Raw genomic sequence first — 19,510 nt, 5'->3', positions numbered from 1 at the left:
TGTGAAAGAAAGAGTCAAGGATGAGTTCAAGGTCTGGTCAAGCTGGAAGGAGCGAGCTGCCACGCACTGAAATGAAGATGGCTTTGAGTGAAGTGGGTTTGAGGGATGGGGGTGGGAGAGGAGGGGGCTGCAATGACGATCAGAAGTTCAGTTTGGCACAAGTTCGATTTGAAATGTCTGTTAGAAAGCCAAGTGGAGATGGCTCATAGAATTGAGGTGATTTTTGGAAGTATTGAACTATCCAGTCCCTCAGCCTCCTTACAAAGCAATAATATTTAATTATGGTGATATCTGTCAAACCCAATGTTTTCTTTTTCTCTAAAGACTGAGGTCCTCACCCTGCTCTATTGTCAAATTGTAACATAATTCTTCCATACTTCACTTTGCATCCCCTCACCTACTTTTCTAGATGAGAATATAAATTTATCTCAGCCACTGTGTATCACTTTTTAAAGAAAAAAGATGCTACTGCAATTTACTGCTATTTTAAGAAAACTATGGCTACATATCTTCCAACAATTATGTTAAAAGAACCCACGAGTGGTGATTGTCAAGGTGTATTTCCCAAGACTGTGCAGGAGATCTAGCCAAGTGAAGCCTGGCACCTCCCTAAAGGAACCTGCACCCTTATGACTGCAATATACATGGCACATCATACCACCCAGATTAGTTTCCTCTGGCTGCTGTAACAAAGTACCACAAACTTGGTGGCTTAAAATGACAGGAATTTATTCTCTTATAGTCCTGGAGACCAGAAGTCCAAAGTCAAGGTGTCAGAGCAGGGACATGCTATCTCTGAAGGTCCTGAGAGAGAATCCTTTGTCCTTCTGCCCCATGTATCTGTTCTCTTCTTAGTGTGTCTGTGTCCAAATTTCCTTCATGGTACAAAGATACCAGTCATCAGATTTAGGGCCCACTCTAATCTAGTATGACCTTATCTTAAGCTCATTGCATCCACAAAGACCCTATTTCCAAAGGAGGTCACATCCACAGGTGGTACTAAGGGTTAGGACTTCAACACGTCTACAGTTCAACCCATAACAACACCAAATCTCAGTTAATCATTCGTTTATTCACCAAGAACCTTACCTGGGCTTGGCACACTTGTAAATACCGGGTATACAAGAACAAACAAGATAGCATAGCCCTTGCCCTCAGAGAGCTTATGATTTAGTGTGGCAAGCAGACACTTGCAGTTCAGTGTGGTAAGAGAAGACCAGGGTCACGTGGGAATTCACAAAGCAGGCACCTCCCTCAGCCTGCACGACCAGAGAAATGCTTTCTGGAGTAATTGGTATCCAAACTAAGACCTAGGTGGTGGAGTGGGAGGCACCGGGAAACGGATTCCAAGCAGAGGGACCACATTTGTTGAAGTCCAGACGTCAAAGAAATCATGCTGCTCTGTGGAGACCACTGTGGTATCCAAGTGATGCCAGCAGTCGTGACAAGAAATGACGGTGGAAGCGCTCTGTGCCGGGACCGGAAGTAGCTTTCTAGCCGGCGGCATTTTACCCGCGGCTGCATCTGTGGTAGCGGGGGTGGGAATTCCGCCGCGGGAGGGCGACTGGGCCCCTGCGAGGCAACCTGGCGGCACCAGAGCCGTCAGAGCCGCCACCGCGACTGAGGGCAAGGGCGGCAAGCTGCTGCAGCATGAGGACGACAGGATGAGGGGCCTCCTGAGACGGCCGGATCTTCATTGGCCGTCAAGGCTTCCAACAAGCATATGAATTTGATCCGTTGTGACTATAATGAGTTCAGAAAGATCAAACCAAAGAACTCCAAACAAGCAGAAAAGGAAAAGAAGTGAGTCCTCAGTCTGATGTTGCTATGAGGGGACAACCTGATCTCAATGACAGTAAGGGCACCTCCTCCTAAAGATGATGGTATTGCCCCAGTGCCACTTGCTGGAGCTGCTGGGGACCCAGAGGTCAGCAGGGCTGCTGGCAGAGGAATCCCAGCTGGCGTTCCCATGCCCAAGGCCCCTGTGTGACTTGCTGGGCCAGTCCCTGGTGTTGATGGGCCATCCCAACAAGTGATGACCCCACAAGGAAGAGGCACCGTGGCAGCCGCTACAGCTGCTGCCCCAGCCAGTATTGCAGGGGCCCGGACCCAGTACCCACCTGGCCGTGGGGGTCCTCCCCCACCTATGGGCCGTGGAACACCCCTTCCAGGCATGATGGGCCCACCTCCTGGTATGAGGCCTTTCAATGGGGCTTCCCCCATGGATGAGAGACTACAATGGGCATGCCCCCTCCAGGGATGTGGCCTCCTCCCCACAGCCCCCAGGAATTTGCCCACCAAGGCCTTAGACTCATCTTGGCCCCCCTCAGCTCCCTGCATGTTTCCTATAAGGCTGTATATAGTCCTTTTATTTCCTTGTGGCCTATGAACTGGTTTATAATACAGTCTTAGGAGAATATTATAAATATAAAAAAACAAAAAGAAATGATAGAGAATGGATCATGAAGAACAGACTTCGTAGGCATGTTAAGGACAGGACTTTGTCCTACAGTCCTCCAGTGAGGTCTCCAGACAAAGAATGTCCCATTACTCTGTTCCATGACAGTGGTTATTTGTCACTCTAGTTGTAAAGCACCAACATTTGCAAGTAGTTGATTTCTTATATAAATGAAATCAGATTCTGTGATATGCCTAAATTTACATCATTTTCCCTCTCTTGCTTAAAAATTATGGAGAAAGGGAGGTGGAGTTACAACTGTCATGCAGGAAATTGTGTATAATGTTGTGTGCCCATAATTTGTTCTGAATGTGAATGTCCTTCTTCAGGTATGTGCCATATATCAAGAAGGCAGAGAACCACATCTTTAGGCAGTGGGACATTATTGAAAAGTTTTTAATTGGAAAGTAACATGATCAGATCACTCAAGTTGCATTTTGGAATGTGGATCAGAGAGGGCTGAGTGTAGAGAACAGATGAAAGGCTGTGGGAATAGTCCAGGTTGAGAGGTAATGGTAGCCTATGCTACAGTAGCGGCAATGAAAATGCAGAGAGGTAAACAGATTTTAGGGGTATTAAGGAGGCAATATTTGGAATATGACTGAATGTGGGCAGGAAAATTAGTAATAATAGAGACAAAATCAATAAAAACCACCCCAACCATTAGTCCTTAGTTTATCTAATTAGTTTCAAAGTTCCTTCCACACCAAACCTCTTAAAAAAGCACATTAAGATGAAACCAAATGGATTTTTAGCTCAGGCAAACACAAGGCACCGTGGGCATTTACAGCCATGCAGAGCAGGCAGAGAAGATGAAACAAAATACTGGCCCTGCATGTACACAGCTGAATCTTTGGGAGGAGGAATAAGCTCAGCTGCAAAGGCAAATATCAGACTGCTAGCCAGATGGGTGAGCCACAAAGGCCGAAGGACAGAGCAAGCCCAGGTGCGAGTGAAGCAACTGGTCCAATCAAACAGGTGGAGCACAATGCAGAGGAATCCAAGCATCCTGTCTGCCCTCCCCAGACAGGCCAGCAGATAGGCAGGTGGGAAGTTATTTGTGGACAAGTTGTCTGTGGGCAGCAATGGACTGGTATAAAAATCCGGGTTCCTGTCCTGGGCACAAGAACTGGCAAGTGCCACATAGCATGTCAGGACCCAGTCCCAGGCTGAGCTCAGGGCCAATGTCTAGTCCTGAAAGGCGACTGTGCCTTTGGGTAGGTGAGCTAGAGATCAGGCAGAAGCCAGATCTGTGGGCTGGGCTGCCAATGGCCACAGAGAGGACAGATAGCACTTAGGGAAACACGACTGTCAGAGCATGTCATTGAACTATCAAACCCCAAGTTCTGGTGGATGTCTGGCCACCAAGTCCCACCAGTGGCACAGAGGTGGTTAATCTACTTCCTGCCTGAATTGGTTTGGATTCAGGAATAGGGGTGGGGACTGGGGGTGGCAACTGAAAGTGAGATGCATCAGTGGTCCCAAAGGGGAGCAACGGAGCAATATAAAGGCATGGAAATTGAGGCAGGAGGCCAACAGGTTTGAGTTATTCTGCTGGGCTGTGTACCGTGCCCACCCTTAGATGGACGTACTCATGGGAAAGAAATGGCTACAGTTAAATTACCTACTTGGAAGTCTAAGGGGGAGACATTAAGAAGTAGCCCTTCATTCCACCAACATGTATTGAGCACCTACTATGTTCACAGGCCTTTCTTTGGGGCATGTAAAAATGCCAAAGTCATCATAATCTCTGCCTTCAAGTATCCTACAGTAGAACAAGCATGATAGGAGACTCACAAAAATAACTATGAGAGAAGTCCTAGCAAATGCTGTGGAGCACAAGGGAAAGTGAAGAACAGCTGGAAGAACAGCAAAGTCTCACAAGCTTCTTGAGAAGAGACTGTGGCCATTTGTGTCTGGTCAGCACAATTCTAGCCATTGCTGCATCAGAGATTTCAATCAACTCTGGGTGATGCCAGCTGCCTCCCACTCCAGGTTTGAAGTCAGAGCCACTGTTACTTAATTCACATCTCCCTCGACTCTCAGTCTTGAGTGTCATAATCTTCTAACAGAGGGAGCCTAGGATTCCATATGACAGGATGGAAAATCCCTAGCTCTGTCCCTGACTAAGTAGCCAAGTCCTGATTCCCTAACTTGCCTGAACTTCAATTTTACTCCCCCTAAAATGAGAATAAAGACAACACACACTTCAAAGGGCTGTTTCAAGGATTAAATGAAATCATGTATATGAATGGGTTTTGTAAATTTTAAAGACTGGAAAAACACATGTATTAATTTAATGGTGTCCCAACTTGAGCCTAAACTGGGTTGTGGCCATGCCCGGGTGAGTTTGATGAACTGGTGTGGGGGAATTCTGGGAGTCACCTTTTTGAGGATGGAGAGGTAGTTTTGCTCACATGCCAGAAAGTGACAGTGACAGGTGGGCAGCACGTGGGAAGCTTCAGATATCTATGCCTAGCCCACCCATGACCAGGAGTCACAGCTCAGCAGAGAGAGGGGCTCCCTCAGCTTCAGAGGCTGAGAGAGCTGTTTTCACAAGGGGACATTTCCATTGCCAGTGGCGGGGGTTGGGGGATGAGGAAGGGGATTGCTCTTCCCTGCATAGGGAGAACTCCAGGACATTTGATGCTATTTAGTCACCTAAAGAGTTTCCTCATCAAGGGAAAGTGTTCCTGGTGCAGGCACAAGCATGTAAGGTATCTGCCACATCTCCCCCTCAAGCTGCCGGGTGCCCTAGAAATATTGCCAATATGGGGTGGGGGAGGAAGAACAAGAGGGGTACTTGTGAGTGGCTGTGAAATGCTCCTGGGAATGAAGTCTCAGGGCCAAGAGTCAGCAATGATAGGCCATTGCCCCTAATATGACCCCAACAGCAGTGCTCACAGGTGGGTGAGGCCCGGAGAAACTCAGGTCATGGTATCATTCATGCAGGACGAATGTTAGATGCCGTGTGAGTTCAGGTACCATTAGCTGCTATTTCCAGTTGCTTTAATTTCTTCGTTTGCTCAGGGAGCCTGAGAAGGGATGTGTGTTACCCAGTAAGGCTAGAGGCCCCTTCTCTTAACAAAGACCACCCAGAAGTGAGCCAAGGCGTAGGAAAGCACCCGATATGTGCTTTCAACAAATGCCACTCAAAGCTGTTGCACTGTCGGGTAAAGCATTTCTCTTGGCTCTCATCTTGGTGTTTTCCAAGGCGGGAGTGCAGATGGAAGGACGTGTAAGATTGTGACACGGTAGCTGTATGGTGAGGTGGGAAAGGAGGAGAGAGAACAATTGTACCCCAACAAGGAAATATAAAATGTTCCTTGTCAGTGAAGATGGAGGCAGGGGGCATTCAGGGAGCTGGCGGCAAGGGTGAGCCAGAGAGAGCAAAATGCCCCCTCCTCTAAAGATATGGCAGGAGGTCTGGCCAAGGGTAGGGACATTGGGTTTTTCCTCTCTCCCTGCAGCCCACCGCCATTAAATCTAGAATTCTGGCTCAAGCATCTTGAGATGAGCCTCGGACGTGCCCAGCATTGGACATGCCACACAGACGCCTGCATTCACTCAACAAAGAGAGAGTAAATAATTCATCCAAGGTCTGCCAAGACAGCACTCTGGCACCATAGTGCTCTCTGAGGTTGAAGGTTGGCTCTTGCCAGACAGGGCGGAACCCAGCAAACAACAGGAGTCTCCTTAGCAATTTGGAATTTCTGTCCAAATGCCAGCTCACAGGCCACTCTGACCAGTCCAGCAGTGACCTGGGCCCCTGCAGTATGCCTCAGCCCAGCTTCACCCACAAATTCCTGCCTCTGACAGCTCCTCTCCCCAGCCCGTCCTGAGTGTCAGTCACGGGTCTGAGTGAAAGAGACATGGCCCTCTGATTGCCAATGAAGAGCTCGGTCTCAGGACGGGGTGGGGTGGGAGGGCAGCAGATGCACGGGTCCCAAAATGGGTAGCAAGTGGCTAACTGGTGAGCAGGCAGGCGTGGGTTTGGGGAGAGAGTGGCATTTCGTAGAGGTGGAGTTATTTCAGCAGAGTTTAAACAGTAAGTAAGGGCTCATCAGGCAAGAAAGGGAAGGGAAGAGGACTAGCTAGAGCTTTGTTGGTGCATAGTATGTGCCAGGCAGTGTGTAAAGGGCACTTCAGGAAGAGAGAACAGCGGGTACAAAGTCTCAGGAGCGTGAAAATGCCTGATATATGTACAGGCGAATTCCAGACATCGGCCTATACACAGGCAAATTCCGTGCAGGTAATGTTTCCTGTCCTGTGGGCGTTGTCAAAAGATAAGGCAAGAAAGGAAAGTCAGAACTGAACAAAAGGCCTCAAAATTAAAAATATATATATTAATATATGTGTGCATAGGCCTAGAAAGATAGCTATATGTCAATATGATGTCAGCATTAGTTATAGTGGTGAAGATTCTAGAGAGTTTCATTTTTATTCTTTCGGTATGTATGTTTTCTTCCTCCCCGCCCCCCAACAAAAAGAAAAGAGGCTGAGGAGGTAGGTGGGTCTGAATACCATCTTGGAAAGCGTGTGTTTGATTCTCAGGCACTGGGGAGCCACTGAAAATTCTTAAGCAGAAGAGTGGGGTAGCAGGTATGAGCTATGGAGAGCTGCTTATGTGGGAGGGCTTTTGGCGATTCACTTCGCTCCTGCTTCCTGGGGCTGTCTTCCTTGTGCCACCTGCAGACCCAGAAGTCAAGCCTGTGGGATTAAACCTCTAGTCTGGGAGATAGAAGCTGCCGGTAATGAGCAGAGAGGCACAATGTGAGTACATTTCTCTGCCCACTCAGAGCGCCTCAAAACTTAACAGCGGGCACAAAACAACCTGGCTCTGCCCCAAGCACAAAGACAAGGGGGGAAAAAAGGACAGGTGGCAAAGCATTCATAAAAGCTAGGAAAAAAAAAAAAAGCTGATTGGTTTTTTTTCTACAATGTAGGAGCTTTTATTACTAGAAAATAAAATCCTGTCTGAGCAAATGCCAGGAAAACGATTAAGGGCTCAATTTAGATCAGGAGGCTTGGCTGGGCACCGCCAAGCAGGGAGCTAAACAATGTCAGCCACACTCTCTGTGCACATCACGTTTGGGGTGAGCAGCTCGAGCCCCAGCTAGGCCTCTTGCCGTCAGTTTTGCAGAATTACAGTCAAACCTTGGCCACTTGGTTTCAGTTAAAAGGATTGTGTGGAAGGAAGGATAAAAGGCTCTTGCGTGCAGACCAGCTACTGCATCTGAGGACTAAGAAGAAATGCAGCCAGGGTGGTGCCAGGCCCTGCAGAGACGCTTCTTCCTGTGGTTCTCAGGCTCCCCAGCCTGACCCAGAAAGAGCATGAGAGGTGGAGGAGTATGGGCTGGCTCTGCAGTCAGGCAGGCCTGGGCTGGAGCCCCCATTCTACTGCCCATGGGGCCTATGGGGAAGATGTTAACTTCTCTGAGTCCCAGTGTCTTCACCTATAAAGTGGATATAACAATGAGTGGATTGCCTTGGGGATAAAATGACATAATATATGTAAAGCACCAATAAAGTAGACACCTGGTAGTGGGCAGCTTCTTCCTTTCCCTTTTTCTCTCCAGGGCCTCCTAAGCCAAAGAATCATGGCACAGTAGGAAAGGCACGAGATCAGAGGTTGGGAAACTAATGTTCTTGTCCTGGTTCAACTATTAATGAGCTGTATGACCTTGGGCAATTCACTCAGTCTTTCTGGGCTTCACTTTCCCCCACTGAAAAATATGGGTCTTGGCTGAAATAATCTCTAAGGGTCCCTTCTATTTCTGACTTTCAATTAATATCATAATATTAATTAATTAATACCACTAGGCAGTTGCTATGGACCAGGCATGTTGCTCAGCAAAGCACATGCGTTGTCTGATCAGGTATTATCATCCCTAGTTTACAAGTGAAGAAAATGAGGTTTTCCAGGGCTCAGGAACTTGTCCCAGATTGCACAGCTAGTAAGGACAGGTCAGAAGATGTTTGTCCTGACTTTTTTTTTTTTTAACTAATTAATGTAGCCCCAGGGTTCCAAGTCTTTTTACTGAACAGGTAATAGAATCAAACCACTCTGCACATTCCAGGTCAGGTTTACATAGCTGCCAATTCTTGAAACTGTAACCGAGGTTCCAGGCCTGAGAATACTGATCCACTTTAGCAGTGTGAAACAGGCCCCATGAAGGAGAGACTCTTCTATCAGGAGGTAAAATAAAAAAAAAAAAAAAAAAAAACATAAAACACTGCCATTGATCATTTCTGGGGCTATTAACAAGGGCACAGAGAGGACACCATGGTAGGGACCCAGAGATCCAGGCAGGTGAGGAGTTGTCAGCCAGGTGAGTAAGCAGTCTGCAGCTAGGGGCCGGTGCAAGCAAGCCCTCTCAGCAAAAAACATGGGTTCATGCAGAGTTGGAGGCCACTTGATTACAGCACAGTGGAGTAGGCAGGGAAGAGGGAGAGCTGTGACTTGACAGCCAGTTGCTATCCCTGGGAACACAAGGCCTGAGTCTGACTGGCAACAAGGAAACTCAGGGAGAAATATCAAAGTCCAGCACTCACGGCCAGGCCATGGAGTCCAGGGCTGGGTATGTTGAGCTGTTGCTAAGCCCTATATCAGTTGTCTATTGTTCTATGACAAACCACCTTAAAACTTAGCGGTTTAAAACATGAGAGATGTATTACTTCTCACAATTTTATGGGTTGGCTGGGCTCAGATGGGCAATTCTTCGGCTCTGTGTAATGCCAGCTGGGTTCACTTGTGTGGCTACATTTGGCTAGGAACTCTGCTAGGGCTAGGGCATCGAAGAGGACTTCACCCACATGTCTGGCAGTTGGTGCTGGCTATCAGCTGGGACACCTCAGTTCTCTGCCACCTGGTCTCTCATCCTCCAGGGCCTCTCTCCACATGGTCTCTCCACCAGGATAGCCTGGACATCTTTACGTGGCAGGTGGCTTCCAAGAGGGCAAAATCAGAATCAGGTCAATACACAAAGAGTCAACTGCATTTCTTTATACTAGCAATGAGCACTTTGGAACTGAAATTTTAAAAATAGTACCACTAACAGTTCCAAAACATGAAATACTTAGGTATAAGCTAACAACTACAAAACAGTAAAGAAAGACACTTTGAAGAATTAAATAAATGGAAAGATATACCATGTTCATAGATTGGAAGACTTAATATTGTTAATACCTCAATTTTCCCCAAATTGATCTGTTGATTTATGGAAATCCAAACATTATCACAATCAAGGGAGCAAGTTTTATAGATATTTACAACCTGATTCTAAAAAAAAGGCAAAGGAGGCCAGGCACAGTGGCTCACACCTGTAAACCTAGCACTTTGGGAGGTCGAAGCAGGAGGATCACTTGAGGCCAGGAGTTCAAGGCCAGCCTGGACAATATAGCAAGACCCCATCTCTACAAAAAATTAAAAAATTAGCCAGGCATGGTGGTGCACACCTATAGTCCCAGCTACTCAAGAGGCTGAAGCAGGAGGATCACTTAAGCCCAGGAGTTCAAGGTTACAGTGAGCTATGAGTGGGCCGCTGCACTCTAGCCTGGGCAACAGAGCAAGACCTTATCTCTAAAAAGATAAAAATAAATTAAAAAAAAAATCTAGTCAATACTCCTCCAGTTCCACCCTGGAGAGGATACCAAGTATTATCCCTGTAGCAAACAAGTATTGTTAAATATTTAACCTCCCTATTAATAAAAACATGATAATTTAATGAAAGAAATGCCATTTTGTCTTACCACTATACATCTAAAAAAAGTTTAATAATACCCTATATTGGCAAAAGTATGATGAAGTGGGCACAATCAGATGCAATGAGTGGGCATGTGAATTGGTACAGCCTTTTTGGAAGGCAATATGGCAATATGTATCAAAAGACTTAAGTGCTCTTGCTCCTTGGAAAAATAAAGCCACTTGTAGGAATCAATCCTCATGAAATAGTCAGAGATTCTGATGAGGATCATTATCTTTTCTGCATCAAAATGCTGTCTCCTGCATCACAGGGATAGACGTGCAGTGGGTCCTAAACAAATGTTGACAACTATCTGGCTGGCAACTGGCTCTCATAAAACATCTGCCTCCAGCCAGGAGCCTGATAGGAAAAGAAGCCTTCTACCTCCTGGGCCTGTTTGGTTCTGTGTAACAGCATTCAGTAACTGTCTCCATTCCCTGCGAACAACTAAAGTGATGGGTGTGTGCCCAGTGAGTTAGCGAGTGACGCTTCCTGCCATGCCCATAGAGACAGACTGACTGTTTCATGAGAGACAAACCCATAAGACCACATGAAAGACAATCAAGGCGACAAGAGAGCCAGTTCAGTGGACCCCGAGGAATGCCAGGATAGCCAGGGAACAGGCTGAGAGGCTGCTGGGCTGAGCCCAGGTTACAATGGCAGATTCAGGCAAAAAACGGTTTCTAAGGAGTCCAAGGAATTCAGGAAGGTAGCTCAGCTCGTCTCAGCATTCAAGAGGAAAAGAAATATCCTACTCAGCAGCCAGAGAGAGGAGGGCCTCAGCTGAGAAGTGAATCGTGGGGAAAACACGGACACTTTACATGGAGAAAGATCCTGACATGGGACGCAGAGTCCAGGCCTTGTGTCCAGACCCCACCAGCAATCCCCATCCCCTAATCACAGCTACTCTCTTTGATGTCAGTTAATGTTCCATTAATCCCTTTGCTCCGTGATATTATCTGGGCTCTGCAATTCTACTTCCCCATCCTGGCTGTTTATGCAACTGCCTCTGCCCTGGCTCCGGTGCTCCGGAGACCTCCTCAGTTCTGCTATCCGGGCTCGCTCCTCTGCCCCCAGCTCCCAGCCAGCCACTCCACACACCCCCGCACACACCCTCTCTCTCCCTCCACGGTTACAACAGCCCCTGTGAAGGCTGAGCTGACCGGTGTAAGTTATTAAGGAAGCAAGGAATCTTCCCCTAATAGTGTCTCTTAAGGTGGAGAACACTTAATTCTTAACAACAATGATGACCATTCCTAACATTTATTGGGTGAGCGCTCACTGTATTCTAGGTGCTGTGCCAGGCACTCTACATGCGTTACAAATTATTACAAGTTAATCCACACAGGAACTCTGTGAGGTGGGTACTGGTATTGTCATGATTAACACACTCATTTTACACATGAGGAATCGAGGGCTCAGAAAGGTTAAGTAATGTTCCCAGGACAATAGAGCTAATAAGCAGACCAAAGACATGACTTTGAACTCATTCATTAGCAAGTATGAACAGAGTACCTACCCTGTGCCAGTCACCACTGGGCTAGGCACAGGCACTAGGCTATATCAGTGAAACAGACAGACCTAGTTCCTGCCCTCGAGAAACCCATTGTCTAGTAGATTAGGTCCACCTCGGGCCACTATGGCTACCCTGCTTGCCTGTAGAGCCAGGATTCAAATTCACGTTTTCTGTACCAAAGCCCAAACCCATAACCATGACACTGTCTGCCTCTCTCTTACTGGAAATTGTCCCCCTGAGAGAAACACAGAGTCTTGGAAGTCCTCAGGCTGAAGTCAAGCTGCAAACCTCTGTGACCAGATGTTGATGTTGGAATAGATGCTGTGAACTGGACACATGGAACCTTTTTTAAGACTTTACTCAAGTGTCACTTTCTCAGTAAGGCTGCTCTAACCACATGTCTCCTATCGGCATGGTCAGCCCATCTTTCTCTGCTCACTTTTTTCATCGTACTTGTAACATTATTTTATATTACATTATTTGTGTATTACATCCATCGTTTAGTATGTGAGTCTTCATACTTTAAGTCACCCCAAGGGAAGGGAATCCTTACCTGTTTTGTTTACTGATGTATCTCCAGTGCCTAGACAGAGCCTGGCACACAGAAAGTACTCAGTAATTAATTTTGGTGCCAATCAATGAAGGTAAAAATTATGTACAGAGTTAGCAGACAGGTGGTGCTAATTAGGTAGCAGTAAAGGATAGAGAAGAAGAACTGAGCTGGGAACTAAGTTCCCAATGCATAGGCTAGGAGTTAACCTCCTGACAGTCCAGAGAGGGATATTGCAAGAACTAGAAGAGGCGACCAAGTAGGTCACAGCCTGGAAAACAGAAGACCCTGCAGGCGGTAGAGTGTCTATTCTTCTCCGTGCTCAGAAGCATGTCAGATATCTGAGAGCCAGGAAGCCAGGGTGGATCAGGAAGCGTGTGGCCTTCTGTCTTCTGTAAGAAGCCTAGGGAGTCTGGGGGTCAGATGAACAGTCAGGGGTTAGGGATCAAAGCAGGCAAAGGCTGAAATCCAGGAAGTCTGAGAGAGCAAGATAATAGTACCTGCCCACCAAAACACGGAAAAGAGCCTAATCTTGAGAAGAGGAAGAGCAGGAACTAAGGTTTCTTTCAAGTTTTCTCCCAGGAGGCATGTGGTCCTTAGAGCCGCAGGAGTGAGCAGGGAAGACAGTATGGTTTAGAGGTGTGTACATACCTCTTCCTAGCTTCATGTTTAGTGACTTCATGATTGTGCCTTGAAATTGGCCGCGGCAGAAGCGTTTACACCATAGAAATTGGCAAATGCTATAAATCAGAGATTGTTTGCTTGTTGGTTGGATAGCTGATTGTTAAACACTCACCAGCACAACACCAACATAGTTTATTATAGAACTGAGGCTGCTGGAAGATTCTGTTTAGGGCTGAAAAAAGAAGAGGCTGGAATGGCAGGTAGGTACTTAGGCTGAGGAATACCCCATGGACAGACACCTGAGCCCTTGGGTAACTGCAGATGGAGCAGAGCTACACTTAATAGAACCCTTCCCTGGGCTTCCTCCATTCACTGTAGAACTTACATAGGGACATTTTCTCTTGTTTGGAAGCCAGAGACTCATTTGAATCCATTTATTCATTTGTTCATTCATTTGACAAGTGCTAATAGAGGATCTACCATGTACCAGGCTAGCCGCTAGGCCATAGAGGTGACAGGACAGACTTGCTCCTGCCCTCATGGAACTTGTTAGCTAGTACAGGAATCTACTAATTATGGCCTGAGGGTGAAATGCGCTGTGACCTCTTTTAGCAAATAGTCCTTAAGTTAAGGATGGGTTCTATACTTTTCAAGGGTTGTGAAGGAGAATATGGAGGAGGAAGAGGAAGAGGAGAAGGAGGAGGAAGGGGGAAGAGAAGGAGAAGAAAAAGGAATGGGCCAGGTGCCGTGGCTCACGTCGGTAATCCTAGCACTCTGGGAGGTCGAGGTGGGAGGATTGGCCTGACTTGAGGTCAGGAGTTCCAGACCAGCCTGAGCAAGAGTGAGACCCCCATCTCTACTAAAAAAATAGAAAAAATTAGCTGGGCAACTAAAAATATAAAAAATTAGCCAGGCCTGGTGGTATATGTCTATAGTCCCAGCTACTCGGGAGGCTGAGGCAGTAGGATTGCTTGAGCCCAGGAGTTTGAGGTTGCTGTGAGCTAGGCTGACACCACAGCACTCTAGCCTGGGCAACAGAGTGACACTCTGTCTCCAAAAAAAAAAAAAAAAAAATGAAAAGAAAAAAAAAAGAAAAAGGAATGACGGAGACCATATGTGGCCTGCAAAGCCTAAAATATTTACTATCTGGGCCTTTACAAAAAACGTTTGTCAACCCTTTGTCTAGCAAACTAGACAAACCCTACTCCTCTACAGCCACCCTAATTGGCCATTAATTGGGCAATGTTTGAGCCAGGACTTGGCCTGAGGAAAGAACCAGGAGGAGGCAAGGCGACACTAACAATTACAAAGAATGAGGCTGGACGTTGCCTGGGCTACAGCTCAGTTGTCAAACAGAAATATGTATTTGCACATATTTGGCTAGGTGGCCCAGAGGACGAGACTGAGGCCTAAAAGTTGAGTGCCAGGAGAGGGCAGGTCAGCAGTTAGCTCAGGAACTCAGCAGGCAATAGAGTCAGAGGATCCTCACTAGAGCTAATCGCGGAGGTGGAGAACAACAACAGCTGACGCCTGCTACATACCACGTGCTGCTCCAAGCACGTTACACATATTAACACCTTCAATCCTCCCACTAGCGCTGTGAGGTCAGTCCTATTATTATTCCCATTTGGCAGGTGAGGAAACTGAGGAACAGAGCAGTGGAGTAACATGCCAATAGTCACACAGCTGGCAAGTAATGCAGCCAGGATTTAAAACCAGATAGTCTCATTTTAGGATCCATGTTGTTACTCACTCCGCTGCACTCTCTCTCAGACAGACTGGTGGGGGAAGGTAGGGAGGCAGATGGAGAAGGAGGACAGGAAAGAGTGTGATGACAAGCTGCAACTGAACCCAAAGGATGAGCAGAGAAAAGCAGGATCTGGTCCACAGTCAGGTGACAGGAAGCATTCTCCAAATCCCGTGACAAACGTGACCAAGCCTTCCCTGTGCCAGCCTCTGTGCTAGATGCTTCGGGTACAGCAGTGAGCCAGACTCGGCCTCGAGGGCACACAGGCGATGCTGATCCAGTCTGGATTGAGGGCTCGGCGGAGAAAGCAGCTCGACCCCTGAGGGAGCTGCACCTGTGAGCTTGGAGCCAGGTGCCAGGGAGGGAGGTACAGCGTGGGATGCCCAGCACCACTTGAAAGGATCACCTTCCAGAACAGGTGACCAAAAGAAAAGGCTTGAAGGACAAGTTAAGGGACCATCGGAGAGCCCAACAAACACCAATATGCAGAAGAGAAAAGCAAAGGCATAAATCCTGAAGAAAGTGGTGGGTCTAAAGCCAGAGACAAGGCCAAGTAGCTGTTAGAAATGCTGCAGTAGGCAGCTGAGAAGCCCAGATCAACCAGCGAAGCCAGAACAGAGCAGGCAGAAGTGGAACGAGGGCACCAAGACATGTCTATCTGGGTCTTTATGCCACACCACCTTCCCTAACTCACGGCCTCATGCTCCATCTTATCCGCCAGCCTTATGCACCAGGAACCTGCTGACACACTGGTGCCGCTAGAACTGGGAAAGACCCGTCCAGAGCTCAGCATTATATGTCAGTCTGCCACCTGCCTCCCCTCACCTGCCAGCCAGCTGACCCAGGCTGAGCCAATGACCTTCCTCTAAAAGGAAGGATGTCAGAATCCTTTGCTTAGTCACATTTCTCCCCAGCAATGTTTCATCCAGAGCTTAAGGTTGCCCATAACCTGGTGGTGTTGGTGACTTCACCATTCTCCCTCTGGGAAATGAAGTGACTCGGCAGTCACCAAGGCAAAGATAATAGCAGGAGTCATCAGTGGTTCTTTGCAGAGCAGAGAAATGTCAGGGTTATTGGGTGTCTGAATGGAGCCAGAGGTCTTGGGGTTAACGTAGCAGAAAAGAATGACAGTGTAGAGCTGCAGGTTATTCCAACAATTATCAAGTCCCCAGGAGCAACTCTTATTAAAGACTTGCTGACTTTGTTCTGACATCAGCAAGGGTGGTGTGCTAGACTATAGTATTTCCTTCCTGATTTCCAGCATACCAATTGACATGCCTGCATGGAGCATTCCTGTGGACACAGTTGCCGCTGTGCTACTGTATTGGACATTTATCCCTCCCCGTGGGGACTACTCACCCTGCCCCACCCACATGGTATGTTCTTGTGTGGCCTTGTCTTGTGCCACCATGTTTGATTAGTCAAGGTTGTGCATTTGATGCAAGGTGGCCAATCAGAGCCTTCCCTGGGATTCTCCCAACTGGAAAGAGAATATCAGTCTATCTTTGGTGGTGGAAGCTGAAAGATGTAAACTTCAGAAGCCTTTAGTAGCCTCCTGTACAACCACGTGGAGGAAGGCTGTCTGCGGTTAGAGCAGATGAAAGTGCAGAGAAAAGCAGAGGTTAGGGAGGTAGAAGGAGTCTTGGCAGCATCCGAGTCTCGGGATCCACTTGTTCCTGAGGCCAAGCTGCAGCCATGTTTCCTGCAGTTTGGTCATGAGATTGCTTACTGGACTCCATGAGCAAGTAAATTTGAATTCTTTGCCTAAGCTGTTTCCAGCCTGAAATTTTTTTACTTAGATATAAACAGTGTCTGAATCAATCTGCACTTCTATGTGGCGGTATGAAAAAAGAACAGTGCTCCAGCACGCCCCCATGAGAATGCGCAGCTTGCTCTCATTGTCGGAGTAGGCTTAAAGAGGGTGCCAGTGTGCAGTGGCAGTCTGTCCCCAGCCCACGCGGCCACACCAAACCCAACATGAGAGGAACAAGACAGCCACCACCTTCTTTATCCTTATCCACAGCTCACTGCACCTCTGCTTGCTCTAGCATCTCTCTAGCTTCTCTCTTGCCCAGCCACTCCAACGGATGCCTGCTTGGCCTGTTTCTCTGCATTCCAACTCACTACTTCATTCCTGGCTATTTCATCCCTTTTAGCATGTTCTCCAGGTGCTCAGACCCTCCAGACAGCAACCTAAGTTTGCCTCTGCCAGTCAGCATCAAGGGCTGAGGCTAGGTAAGTGCAATGAATCATTAAATTCATTTGAGTGGAACTGCCGTAGGAGGTCAGGAAAGGGAAAAGTCAGTGTGGGGAACAAATGGCCTTGAATTTGGGGAGATAAAAGGACATTCCAATCTGCAAAAAATAGATAAAGACACTGAAGCAGGAAAGAGCATAAGGACAAAAGGACTGCAAATAAGAAATAAGCCTGGGTGGGGCACGGTGGTTCATGGCTGTAATTCTAACACCTTGGGAGACCAAGGTGTGAGGATTGCCTGAGGTCAGGAGTTCGAGGCCAGCCTGAGCAAGCTTGAGACACCCCCATCTCTATTACAAATGGAAAAATTAGCTGGGCTTGGTGGCTCCTGCCTGTAGTCCCAGCTACTCAGGAGGCTGAGGCAGGAGGATCACTGGAGCCCAGGAATTTGAGGTTGCAGTGAGCTATGATGATGCCACTGCACTCTAGCCTGGGTGACATAGCGAGACCTTCTAAAAAGAAAAGGAAAGAAAGGAGAAGAAGAGAGGAGAGGAGACGAAAGCAAAGGAAAGGAAAGGAAGCCTGGTTGGAGTGGAAAGAAACAAGCATTAGGTAAATCTGAGAGATAAAATGGGGTCAGATTACATAGGCTCTCAGACAGAGGTTAGACTTGATATGTAGGCAGGTATCATGGTAGGTTTGGATCAGAAAAATGATACTTTAGCTATGTGTTAGGTCCGGAGCCAAGAGAGAGACACACGAAGCCTCATGTGTAGCAAAATGCTGTTTATTTTGAGCATCTGGGTGCAGATGGGTGGAGGCGAATAAGCGTCCACATGAGAAAAGGGAAGAGCCTTGGGCTTTATAGAGGGTTTTTCTGGGGAGGAGCAAGTAAGTGGGCCAGAACAGCTGCCTGTGATAAATTCTTTCTCAAACAACTAAATCCTAGGACCTCTGCCCCAGTCACATCCATCCTTCAGCTCTAGCATGGTCCCTATCAGGAGAGCTAGGGAGGGATAACTTCGTCTCTATAGGGGAGCCAGGGGGAAGGAATGCTGGCTGAGGCTGTCTGTAGATTTACAAAGTCTGGGCCTCTCCAGACTCCTGCGGCTATTGTTTTACAAGCCTAAGTTTTGCATTAACCACATTCTGTCCTATACATGCTTTTCGGGTTCCCACCTGGAACAAACCTAACACTATGTATTTTTCACAGAGGATAAGAGACAGAGTATCTCCCTGGTTTACACAAAAGATAAAAGGAGGAACAATGCTTATTCTTACTACCAAAAACATTCTTCACTTTCCTAAAGGATTTTTCATTGGCTGTCTTGAGTCTTTTTTTTGTTGGTAGTAATGCTGCTTTAAAAGTTAGCTGTGTTCAATACAGAAATTTTGAAAATGTAGACAAGATACATAGAAAATGAAAGTTGCCCCAAAATTTCACATATAAAATAAGCTTTAAGATATTTATAGACATCATTCCAGAATGATTTGTAATACAGTATATATACACCAAAAACTTTATTGTGTTATATAAATACACAATATTTAGCAATATATTTTCCCATAGGTTTCTTTTGAGTGGTAAATACTTCTTATCACATTTAAAATAGCATTTGATTCACAAAAAATTGAATTTACATGTACCCTTTTAAGAAATTTATTCCAAAGTTCAAATTAGCATGTTCCTAATTGTTCTATGTAAAGTCAGTGTTACAAGATATTCTGTCCCAAATATGGGGGTTATGTTCAGAAAAGGCTGCATCCTTTGTGGAAATTAAAGGTTTCTAGGTGTTTTATAATTAATTGATCCAAGATAAATGAAGTTTGCTCCAGGAAATACCTTTTCAATGAAAATTCATTGATATTTGTATAATTCTAATTGAAATTAATATATTGAAAAACAGAGTTCAAAACACCATGCTGGTCCAAATATCCTACACCCATAGAAATTATTGGAGGCCACATTTGCTGGGACAGTGGTGATCTCCCCATCACCCAAGGAGGCCAGTAGTGGCCACATGACCACTTCACAAGGACATAAAGACCAGAATTCAAACATCTGCTTAAGATTGGATAAGTAAATTGTTAAGGTCCCTGACGACCTCGAGACTCTGAATTTTAATAGAGAGCATTAAAACAGTCTCCATTCTGATCCAATCACTCATCTGCCAGCCTGGAGTAAGACATTTCCCCTCTTCCAGGTCTCAGTTTCTTCAACTGTGAAATAAAGGGTCTTTATCTGAGCCCAGGGCTGTCACCTGATGCTGGGCCACAATCTCCAGATCCCCTTGGGGTCCCGTCCAACAGTGACATACTCATGCCCCCCTGGTCCCCTGGCTTCCACAGCCTCCTGGAGGGCCTCTGTTCTGTCTCTTTGTTGAGGAAGGAATGGTATAAACAAACAAAATCATCAAGAGTTGCTCACATGTGCACACAGAGCACGCACTAAACAGCTGGAAAACAAAGAAAGTAGGTGAAAGGTGAAGTTGTTCTGCTGAATGGGTGTCAGAGGTGGGTTTATAAACCTGCAGGGAGCTCCACTGACACTAACACTTGCTCTGAAAAATCTGTTCACCAAACTTCTAGCGGCCCAGCCTCCCTCCCGTCCCCCAGCTGGTTTCTTCTGAAAGGCCTAGAGGCAAGAAAAGCCTAGTTTTTGGTCCCCATCCC

General features: G+C 46.7%; 1 pseudogene; it reads left to right on the top strand.

The window, feature by feature from the left end:
• Window positions 1-1,451: 1,451 nt before the first annotated feature.
• On the top strand, window positions 1,452-2,585 carry LOC123645663 (annotated as a pseudogene).
• The last annotated feature ends 16,925 nt before the right edge of the window (window positions 2,586-19,510 follow it).

This window comes from Lemur catta, chromosome 10 (assembly GCF_020740605.2).
Source record: "Lemur catta isolate mLemCat1 chromosome 10, mLemCat1.pri, whole genome shotgun sequence".
NCBI classification, from domain to species: Eukaryota; Metazoa; Chordata; class Mammalia; order Primates; family Lemuridae; genus Lemur; species Lemur catta.
This window is presented reverse-complemented; position numbering and strand designations above follow the sequence as displayed.